We start from the raw sequence: 10,411 nt of genomic DNA on the forward strand, positions 1-10,411 counted from the left end.
CAACCCTTGGGGACCTCTCTTCCAGTGAAGGTGGTTACAGTACGAGTAGACTTTCAAACATGTCCCCTCAGACCTCATTCCTAATCTGCTTCTTCCGTTTTACATATCATTTCCAGCAGTTAATAAAGCTCTGAGGAGAAATAAGCCTAATTGTTTGTACATGGCCCCCCACGGTCTCCTATTTGATTGTGTCAATTGAGAGTCATTCTGCTGACGCACCTCCCGCCAGCAGGCTGTACAGTATAGCAGTGGCTCTCCTTCCCTCATTTTGTTTTCCCTCTCCACTTGGCAGAGGTATGTGTGTGGGATTTCACAGGGTCGTCTGCCAACTTTGAAATGAGAGATGTGTCCAACTACTATTGGTTGCTCTCAATTTGTAAGGGCTAAAACAACATTATTTGAAGCTTCAGATAAATACCAGGAAGGAAAAAAAATCTCTGCTGTTGATTTACTGGAACACATTATCATCAAGACTTGAAGGGAGGGAATTTGAAAGGAACAAATTGCATGGATTGCACAAGCTATTAATTTTACAATTTGATGAACAAGCCCAATAACGCATGCCCTAATGAGAGAACGTAGGTAACAAACACCACAAGTCACAGCCGTCATGTCTATCTTAAACCAATCTCTGCGTAACTTCCCAGACTAACCAGCTACTACACTTTCTCAAATAACAGCTGAATTCACCCCTTCTCCTCTGTCTGTTGCTTCCAAAATCATTTCCTTAATACAGTCAGAGCACAGCTAGTAAGACTTTTAGGGATTAAACTCAAGATCATTACAATACACCTAAACTGGCTATTAAGAGAATATTATACAAACCTTAACAAGCACACAAAACTTTTTTTGAAACATAAACTGGAGATTGCATTTCCTATATACAGTATCTCACCTCCTTAATATGGTCTATCAGCCAGGGCATCTTATTCAAAACTCATAGTAGGATTTTTGTGGGTGTTGGAGCAGAAGGAAGAACAAGAGGTCTGTTAAACACTGAACCTAATGCTGGACTGCAAAGCAGGACTTTGCACTGTCCTGGTTTCAGCTGAGATAGAGTTAATTTTCTTTATAGTGGCTGGTATGGAGCTAAGTTTTGGATTTGTGCTGAAAACAGTGTTGATAATACAGAGATGTTTTAGTTGTTGCTGCACTGGTCAAGGACTTTTCAGCTTCCCATGCTCTGCCAGGTGCAGAAGAAGTTGGGAGGGGACACAGCCAGGATAGTTGATCCAAACTGACCAAAGGGCTATTCCATACCATATGGCGTCATGCTCAGTATATAAAGCTGGGGAAGAAGAAGGAAGGGGGGACATTTGGAGCGATGGCGTTTGTCTTCCCAAGTAACCATTACGCGTGATGGAGCCCTGCTTTCCTGGAGATGGCTGAACACCTGCCTGACCATGGGAAGGAGTGAATGAATTCCTTGCTTTGCTTTGCTTGCGTGCGTGGCTTTTGCTTTACCTATTGAACTGTCTTTATCTCAACCCATGAGTTTTCTCACTTTTACTCTTTTGATTCTCTCCCCCACCCCACTGGGGGAGAGTGAGCGAGCGGCTGCGTGGGGCTCAGTTGCCGGCTGGGGTTAAACCATGACATGCACAAAGACTAAGTGCCAGATGTATGCATCTTGCTCATCAGAATTAGCAGCCAGAGAATTCACAAGATGTTTAAAGCACATTTATAGAAAGAAGACTCTTTCTAAAAAATTGCTAGGCAGGTTTTGTAGCAATATTTTGCAAGGTGAAAGAGTAAAAATAACTCATAAATATTTTAAGATAAGAAAAATGTTTCAATTGTTTTGGCCAACAATGAATTCTGCTATTTAAATAATTTTCTTTATTCTTAGGAAATTTTCTTTATTCTTAGGACTTCATAGGCAGTTATCACTGAGCAGCCGGAGAGGATCTCATATAAGTTTGATAAAAAGAATTCATCCTGGCATAAAACTACTGATTAGCTGTTAGAAAGGTAGTAGGAGTCCATGTTTCTATTTTTAAAATCCTAGCCTGTTGATCCAAAAAACCCACGCCATTCCTAAGAAATGCAAAATTCTCTGAAAGACCGATAAACTTTTTTTTTAAGAAAGTTTTCCTCCCAGTGGTTTTCCACTGCCAAAAAATAAGTAATTTTTCAAACCAAGTAACTCACTTGGGGATAGTTGTTTTTGCATTATATCAGAGACCATTTTACGTTCCTTGTACTCCGGATGGTCCTAAAAAGCTACCTAGTACAACTCTACTACAGCTAAGAAACTCACCACCTTGCAGGTGCTTTACCGTTTCCCCAAACCGGGGCTGTAACCCCATGCCCTTCATCTACTGCCGCCTCCTTCAGCCTTCCCCCCTCGCCCCAGCCCCAGCCCCATTGCCCCCACCTCCCCTGGCTCCCCGTGCCCTTCTCTCGGGGCAGAGGCATTGCAGAGCCCACGGAGAGCAGGTGTGGGAGTATCTTGTGGCTGTCCTCCAGAGAGCTCCCCTGCCTTCCCGGGAGATGTAGGACGAGCCATACGTTCTGTAGAAAATACACACATTTGGTGGGGAAATTGAAACTGAACTGCTTAAGAGAACCGTTTGCCCAGCTCTGTAGCAGAGGAATAAATTAAACCTGTGGAGGCTATATGCGAAGATGGCTGCTGGTCTCGGTCATCTGTCTGCATGACAGTCTTCCACAGACAGTTTAGTGTTTGGTGCATTTCATATCCCTTTATTTTGTCCATGAATGTCAATACAAAATACTGTTAGTACCAAAGATGGACTGTAAATTCCAACAAAGGGGATGTTGTCACGTGCTTCTCCATTCACCGCCCAATGGAAAGACTACATACGGTATTGCCGTTCTGTACTAGCAGCTTTTTTTTAACATAAGATATAGGACAAGAGTCAGACCTTAAATCCAACAAGGTAAGGTCGATATTTTAGATAGCTATATCCTGCTATATCTAAGCTTTTAAACTAGTCATGGCAATACTGAGTTTAGGATAAGTACTCAATTAACTCCCCAGCTTTCTAGGAAAGTTTTGCACTTTCTACTGAACCTTGTGCTACCATGAATATACTGCCAGAAGATGCTCAGGAGAGCTACTTCAAAATACAATTACCTCAGTCACTACATTTACTGCAAAAATCACCACTATGGGGTCCTGGTGGAATCCTTTTGTTACTGCCTTCAGTTTCTAGTAACCTCCATCCCCGGGGCCTTGAAGGCAAAGAACTGGGAGGTTTTTACCCATGCTAAGTAGAGGTTGAAGAGGGTCAGTCTGGTACTCTCCTGGCTGTCCACAGATTAGAGTGTGAACACATAGAGTTCTCGCCCTCTCATTTCCGTGCAAAAAGTGCTGAACTCCCCTTCCAGAACAGGCACACACGCAGCGTGCTTGTAGATGACTAATGCTGTATTCCGTGTTGCAAATGTGCTTTATTCTATTGTCATTATTTTTTCCACAGTCAGCCCAAGAGTGATCCTTGTACTATTTTATCTCATAGTAACGGGATAGTTTGGCAACCATATCACTCACCAACTTGGTGGTGATTTTTGCTTTTTCTCCTTCTAAAGAGAGGAGACATTTTTCAAGTGTCTGTTTTCCAAAAGCCATGGAGTTGGGGGTTTTTTGCCAAAGAAATGGTGAGTCAGGCTGCTAACAGATAGAACATGCAGATCTTTTAGAAGCGCATTAAGCTGTTCCTCGGAAATAGCTCACGTCTGACTTCACAGCCTGACACTGCCAGCGCAGTCCAAACAGAACACCCATTAGCGCATGAATCATGGCAGAACAACAGGTAGCTCAACACACAATGTTATGTCACAGTTACATCAATGTTCAGGATGATAAAAGAGAAAATAAAAATAAAGAATCAGAATACAACTGTATTATTCAGCCTGATTAGAAGCCAAAATATTGTGATGAGCCAGCCAAAAAGGACAAATGCATTCACACACACACACATTTCCCCTGCTGCCAGTACTGCCCAGTGGGGTAAAGCCCAGGGAAAGGTAGTAAGTCAGAGAGAAAGATCACAGCATTCACTGCCCCTGTAAACCTTTGGCAATCAAAGAGAGACTATTTGCTGAAATTTCATTCTGCTACTGAAGAAAAAGAAAGTGGAAAAAAGACAGTGCACGTGGGAAGGGACTAAGGTAACCACCGAACATTATTAGGGAGCACTTTCATCATTCCCTGGAAGTATTTAAAAGCCATTTGGATGAGGTGCTTAGGGACATGGTATAGTGGTGGTCTTCGTAGTGTTAGGTTTACAGTTGGCCTCGATGATCTTAAAGGTCTTTTCCGACCTATACGATTCTGTGATTCTGTGATTCTGTGATTCGTGTCTCTGTAACTGAGACTTACATGGGATGAGGACGCTAGGAATGCTTGGGAGCCTTTCCAGGCCCTGTGCTGCCTTGGTGCATGAGTTGCTCCACTACAACTCTGATGGAGCAACTTACTTCCTATCTGCTCACAGAAATACCCACCTGCTTTCTGTGTGCCAAACCTAGCCAGGTATCTTAATGTCCGCTACATTGAGTAGAAATACCTGAGTATAATTTATTCTAGAGAAACTCCGTAACACATTCAGAAGTGGAAAGACTTGCCTGTTGGGGGGCAGTCCAGTGACCAGGTAATGTAATGCTTCTGCCAGGTCACCGTTTCCAGAAGAGTATTCAAAGGTGCCACTTCCAGAAAAGTGGAGTGAGAAAGTCTTTCCTAAGAGGGTGAGTCCAAAATAATTTGGGGGGCTATTGAAAACATTATTTCTGAGGGGTAGGATTCACTGGAAGACACACCATGAGATTTTCAAAACTGAAGTCCAGATCGCCAGAGTGGTGTTCTTTGACATAATTAATCTAATACAAAACCTAGATCCCTGCAGCATGGTTACCATTTCCTGTGCATTGAATTCTGCACGATTTTATTTCAGAGTCAGAACAGGTAAAAAGCAAGAGCTGTACCCAAGCTGTGTGTACAGGATACTCTTAAGGACACTGAGACACAGTCCCCATCACTACTGAAAAACAAACACAGTGGTCAAACAGGAAGATGTGACAAGAATACACAGCTTTCAGACCATTGCAGGAAAAGGTCATCCTATTTCAGAGGGGATGTTGGTGTATGTAATTTCTTTTTCATTTCAACTGATACCAAGCCAAACATTATAAAAGACTTAGTGACCGCGTCCTTTCCTCCAGCATACTGCTGGGAAGCTGCAGTGTTTAGAGGCTGTGATCTCACTGACTCCACGGAAATCCAGCAACAGCATCAACAGCTGAAGAGATGGCAGCGAACCAGGCCAGTTTCACTCAGAAGTTTCTGCTGCTGCTGTATGCAGAGCTGTCAAAACCCTGGCGAGAGTCACCAAGCCGACATGAGAACTGGGGGAGTTCCACACCAGTGCCCAGTGCTGGGGAACCAGCACCTTCCCAGCCCTCTCACCCCAGAATATGCTCTACTGAATTTATTTTTCCATTAACCTTTGTTGTTGGCCAAGAAGAAGAAGCAGCAGCCAGATCTTCTCAGTGAGAATTACCCATAAGGACAGAAACGTCAACGTTTCAGCAGCAAAGACCAGCAGTGCGACACGAGGCCAGCCAGTGCTAATGCAAGGCACTCCTGGATGTACAAGGAAATTAGGAAAGATGACAGCTTCAGGGAAAAGATGAAGAAATAGGACAACTTTCCTTGCTGAAAGGCCCAAAGCCCCTAAAACCAGTCTGAAAAGCTCTGGTCACCTAGCGTGGTATGTGGTAAGGAGATAAGAGGGAGGCTGGAAGAAGTGATACTGGGATGAAACAATCAGCCACACTCAAAGGAAAAGGCCATGTTCCTCTTTCTTCCAAACAAACCCAAAACACCCGTAGGGTCTTGTCTAGTTTTGGTTGGTGTCTATGACCCTGTTACATTGCTGCAAAATAATCATTAAAAAAAAATAAAGAAAGATTAGGCTTGCACTGATAGACTTATGAATACACAGCCGTAGAAAGGAATGTGACGGTGCTTGTGAGCTGCAATATAGGCTAAATATCTTCCAACTCTAACTCCTGTAACTTCTTTCAGAGTGCCATCTCCACTTCTGTTCTAGCCTGAAAGACCTGGAAACTTACTAAAACCCCACTTGTTTGAGATACAGTCTATGTTAACAGAGAAAATTCACAAAGCTCAGTAACTTTTAAAAGCTGTAGGGAGCAAGCGTGGCTCGTAGCAAACCCTGAAGCTGGAAGAATGGAGCATAACATTTAATGCTATGACAAAATGCCTATCACAATCCTAATGAACATGTGTTTAAACTCCAAACACCTGTCGGTCAATTATAATAGAGTGCTGTGAATATTAAGAAGAGTGTTTTTGTAAAGAGTCCAATTCTAATGAGTCCCGCCCTGGGTGATGCTGAAAATCAGCTATGTAATGTGAACATGTAATATGTGAAAAACCTGCTATGTAATTGCAATGTGCTCTGCTGCTTTTCTGATTAGAGCTGGCAGGGATCTCTCTTAGCCTATGCTACTAGGGCAAAATCTGCATATTCACATTCAGCAGACGAAGCATCAATGGTATGGTTATTTCTTTAAGAAACATTGGTCATTGAAACACCATCTCTAGAAAACAGGCAGCGAATTACCCTTGGGTTCAGGTTCATTGCATTTTATGATTAACCTCCAGGCCTGTGGTTTTCTTACCTTTAATTCTAATGTTAGACATATAAATTTCAATTGTCACATGGCTTGACTTATCAGTAAAGACACGTGCATGCAAAAAATCAGTTAAATACTTTTGAAGATGTATACAATTGGTAGTGTGGGCATTTGAAATTAGCATTTGGCCTCAAGGATTTTCATGTGGGCTTTGACGCTAATTCATTAGGTGTCTTTGGACAAGACAGCTTGCATTTTAAATTCCCTGCCTGTACAATGAAGAGAATGACTCTAGTTAATCTACTAGGGACTGCCGGTTTGATTAATTATTGTAATATCGCTACAGCTAGCAGCCACAGAGTCAGCCAGGCATGGCTGTTCCTTCACACACAGGAGGCACTCCCGTTCATCACAGTCTCCTTCACAGAAAAAGGAAGTGGGAGAGGACCCTGCACAATCCTGGAAAGCTTTGAACAACGGCTCTTGCCCTCGCTCTGGGAGAAGTCACCGCCGTGTTAGCTTGCGTTTTCCCTTTAGCAGGTTCGCTGTTATACTGACTAGCCACGGCTCTCGAGGCACTGAACACCTTTGGGTCAGTTATTTGTGGGTCATCTTCAGCCTGTGAAAAATCAGATCATAGAGCTTAGGAGATTGGGAAGGGAGACAAGGGGATAACATCCCCTTTCTTCTCTTCACTGGCTTCCCTGGAAATATGGTAAGTGCCTCCAGCATTTCGGCCAGCTGCAAGGCTTGTGGCTTCTCTGTTTCGTTCTCAGCAGGTACATCTGGTTTCTGGTCAAGGGATGGCCTTTCACCTTCCCTTTTTCCTCTGAAGCGAAACAAAACATGGACATCTGCAAAGTAATGAGAATGAAACCACTTCATTCACTTTCAAGGAGGCTGAGCGAGGTTTCCTGAAATGTAACAGGATGTGAAAGCAGCAGCAGCACTTTGAGCAGAGCTCCGTGAGCCTCTGCAGCCGCACCACGTCTTGCTGCAATGCCAGGCTGCCCGGGGAACTTCTGTTCGTTCAACACACCTCTTCCAATGACATCTTTCACCAGTTCATTGCATTGAAGTTATTGCCTCTGACGTCCAATGTTTGGCAAGGGCAGTCTAATCTGAAAAAAAACCCCCACATTCAAAAATCAAATGTTTCTTCTTCTGTCCATCTTCAGGATATTTGGAAATTTCACAACAACAATTGCCAAATTTCATTCACATTCCCCCCACCTTCCTGACCAGCTAACTTTACTCCAGACCTTAGATACAGTAGATTCGACGCACATCCAGACACCCATTCATCCCAGCCTTCTGTTTGCAGCAGTGTTGTGACAGCTGTTCCTTGTGTCAGGACCGGCCAGCTGGGGAGAGCGGGGGGATGAGATAAATATGACAAAAGGGCTGTTGGGACACTAGCTTTGCACGAAGGAAATCAGGGATTGTGTTACAAGTACGGCTAAATTGTGATGGCTCTCCGACGTGTATACGAACGCTTATGTTTCAATAGCGATGATTTTCTATTTGTACGGCTCTGCATTTTTTTAACTTTTAATCAAACCCTGGCCACAAGCCTCTAACTGAAAGTAACTTTGCCTTCCCCCTCCGGTGTCAGAAGTGGCAACACCTTCCACAAACACAAGCTTCCAGACTGCAACGTTTGGCCAGGCTGCGGTGCCTTCAGGTGCCTCCTGCATGCCGATGTCCTGCGGCATTAGCTACATTATTACGGGCGAGCTCACAGACTTCACTGGATAGCCTTTCCACAGAATCTTAGCCAAAAAAAATTAAAACCCAACACTTTTCTCTCTGAAACATGTGATAAATAGAAAAATAAATCACTGCCCCGTATTGGCACCTGGTTTATTAAAAGCGGGATTTGAGCCTCGTGGTTTGCTTTTGAATCCGACCTGCTTCAGCACATATTGTTCGCTATCGCTGAAAAGAGGTGCCTCTAGCTCCGTGCCTGCGGAGGTCGGTGTGCTCCTCAGTGGCCTTGCTCTTCAGATGAAGGGAGGTCAGCCCAGAGATGTTACGAGTCCAAAGTGTTTCATAACACTTGAGTGAGAAAACGCGGCTCAGGACCCGGATTCCTGTCCCGGCTTGGTCGGGGCTTGGCTGCAGGCTCTGGAAAGCTTATCCGCTGATGTCAAGAGTGATTTAACATGCGACAGTGCGTAGAAACTGGCTGTGCAAGCTGTTGCAACATACAATAAGAGCAGCAAAGGCAGCAGGAGTACTACAAGCACTTTGCTACCACAGCAGTTCGTGCCAAAGAAAATGCCCATAAAAAGCACTTACAGCCACCCTACGGCAGAGGTTGGTTAATAAGATGGATAGTAAGTGGGATAACTGGAGGTTGCCTAAGGCAGGAGAGAGCAGAAATCAGAAGCAGGTTTGCTGTTTCTTCTCTGGGTTAAAGAAGGGATTAATCACAAGGGGAAAATGCCTTGTAATACTGTGACTCAGCAGAAAACGTTACTTGCTTGGAAGCAGCTGGAGGACACGGCCAGGACGCAGCAGTGAGTCAGGGAAACCTGGGATCTGGGCTGCTGCCTTCACCCTTCCCTCCAGCCTTCATTTAACAACCTGAGCATCTGGGAATAAGGTGATCACTTATGAAGAGATACCTCGTGTTGTCTTGTGTAGTTGGTATGGATTTAGACTGCACAGCACAAACAGAAGTACAGAAGACATTATTCTCCTTTTTGTGAAGTGCTTTTTGGCACTGGTCTTTCTACGGCAGCTCCTGTGGTGTGGTCCTAGCAAAATAGGATGGTGAACCACAGATGAGCCCTCCAACATGTACAGCAGTCTAAATTCATAGTAACGCAGACCTGGATGACTAGCTTTTCTACAGGAAAAAAAAAGTGAGGAAGAAAACCTCATATCACAGCAGCCCTATACTCTGTGGTGTTTTTAGGGGAAGATCCCTCAGAAAAGAGGATATACCTTCTAATAAATCATGTGTTAGCTTTTCTGAGAACCACCACAAGGGTGCCGGAGCAATGAAGTGTGTTTCCAAGACGGTCACCTAAGTTGACCTTTCATCTCATGGAGTCAAAAGAAGATAGGAATAAGTCTCATCCCCAAGAAAGACATTGCGAGGGTAGGATGCTATCCAATTGCTCTCTCCTGTCTGATTTCCTTAGGCGGTGCTGCAGAGCAATGAATGGTATCCAAGTACCTCAGTACTAACTCAGAACATGAGTTAAAAGAGTTTTTCAGACTTTTAGGCTGTCCTGCTCACCTTTTAGGAAATGTTAATTTTCCCTATAATTCCACCCTTCAGATGGACCTACATAGTGTTTTTCTTTTCACCATTTGATGTTACACAACAGTCTGGAGACCCCAGCCAGAAGTAAATCTCACAGTCAGTGGCAGTGTATAACTCACCGGGAAGCTGACTTCCCCCCCAGCCCCGATTTTATAACCTAAGATACAGACAATAGGCAGCAGGTAAATAGGAAAGGGAACCTAAGTAAAATAAATAGCCTAAATAAAACCTAAATAAAATTAAATAGCAGGCAAGGGAAAGGTGATACATGGTGACAGTGAAGGCGGGCGTGATTACATGACCTAGTCACCACAGAGACCTGGATAATTACAAGCTGTTTCTGGATCGCCTGTGTGGCAGACAGCATGAAAAGGTAGGATTTGGTGAAGACAAAATGATGCTCTCCTGAATTCGAAATAGTGCAATATGCAAAACTGTGAGGTTTTTTATTTACTGGATGGATTAATGGATTTACTACAAGTCCATGAAACTCAAACTGGGATCTGC

General features: G+C 43.8%; 1 long non-coding RNA gene across 2 annotated transcripts; it reads right to left on the reverse strand.

Annotated features, from left to right (window-relative positions):
* Positions 1-6,058: 6,058 nt before the first annotated feature.
* Positions 6,059-8,758, reverse strand: LOC142406609 (uncharacterized). Of its 2 annotated transcripts, XR_012774630.1 has the most exons (5): positions 8,486-8,758; positions 7,890-7,991; positions 7,667-7,748; positions 7,324-7,481; positions 6,059-7,239 (listed from the first exon to the last, which is right to left on the reverse strand). It is a non-coding gene; the product is annotated as an uncharacterized LOC142406609 (long non-coding RNA). The 2 variants fall into 2 exon arrangements; XR_012774629.1 differs by having other exon boundaries at positions 6,059-7,481.
* Positions 8,759-10,411: the final 1,653 nt, after the last annotated feature.

This window comes from Mycteria americana, chromosome 2, assembly GCF_035582795.1.
Source record: "Mycteria americana isolate JAX WOST 10 ecotype Jacksonville Zoo and Gardens chromosome 2, USCA_MyAme_1.0, whole genome shotgun sequence".
NCBI classification, from domain to species: Eukaryota; Metazoa; Chordata; class Aves; order Ciconiiformes; family Ciconiidae; genus Mycteria; species Mycteria americana.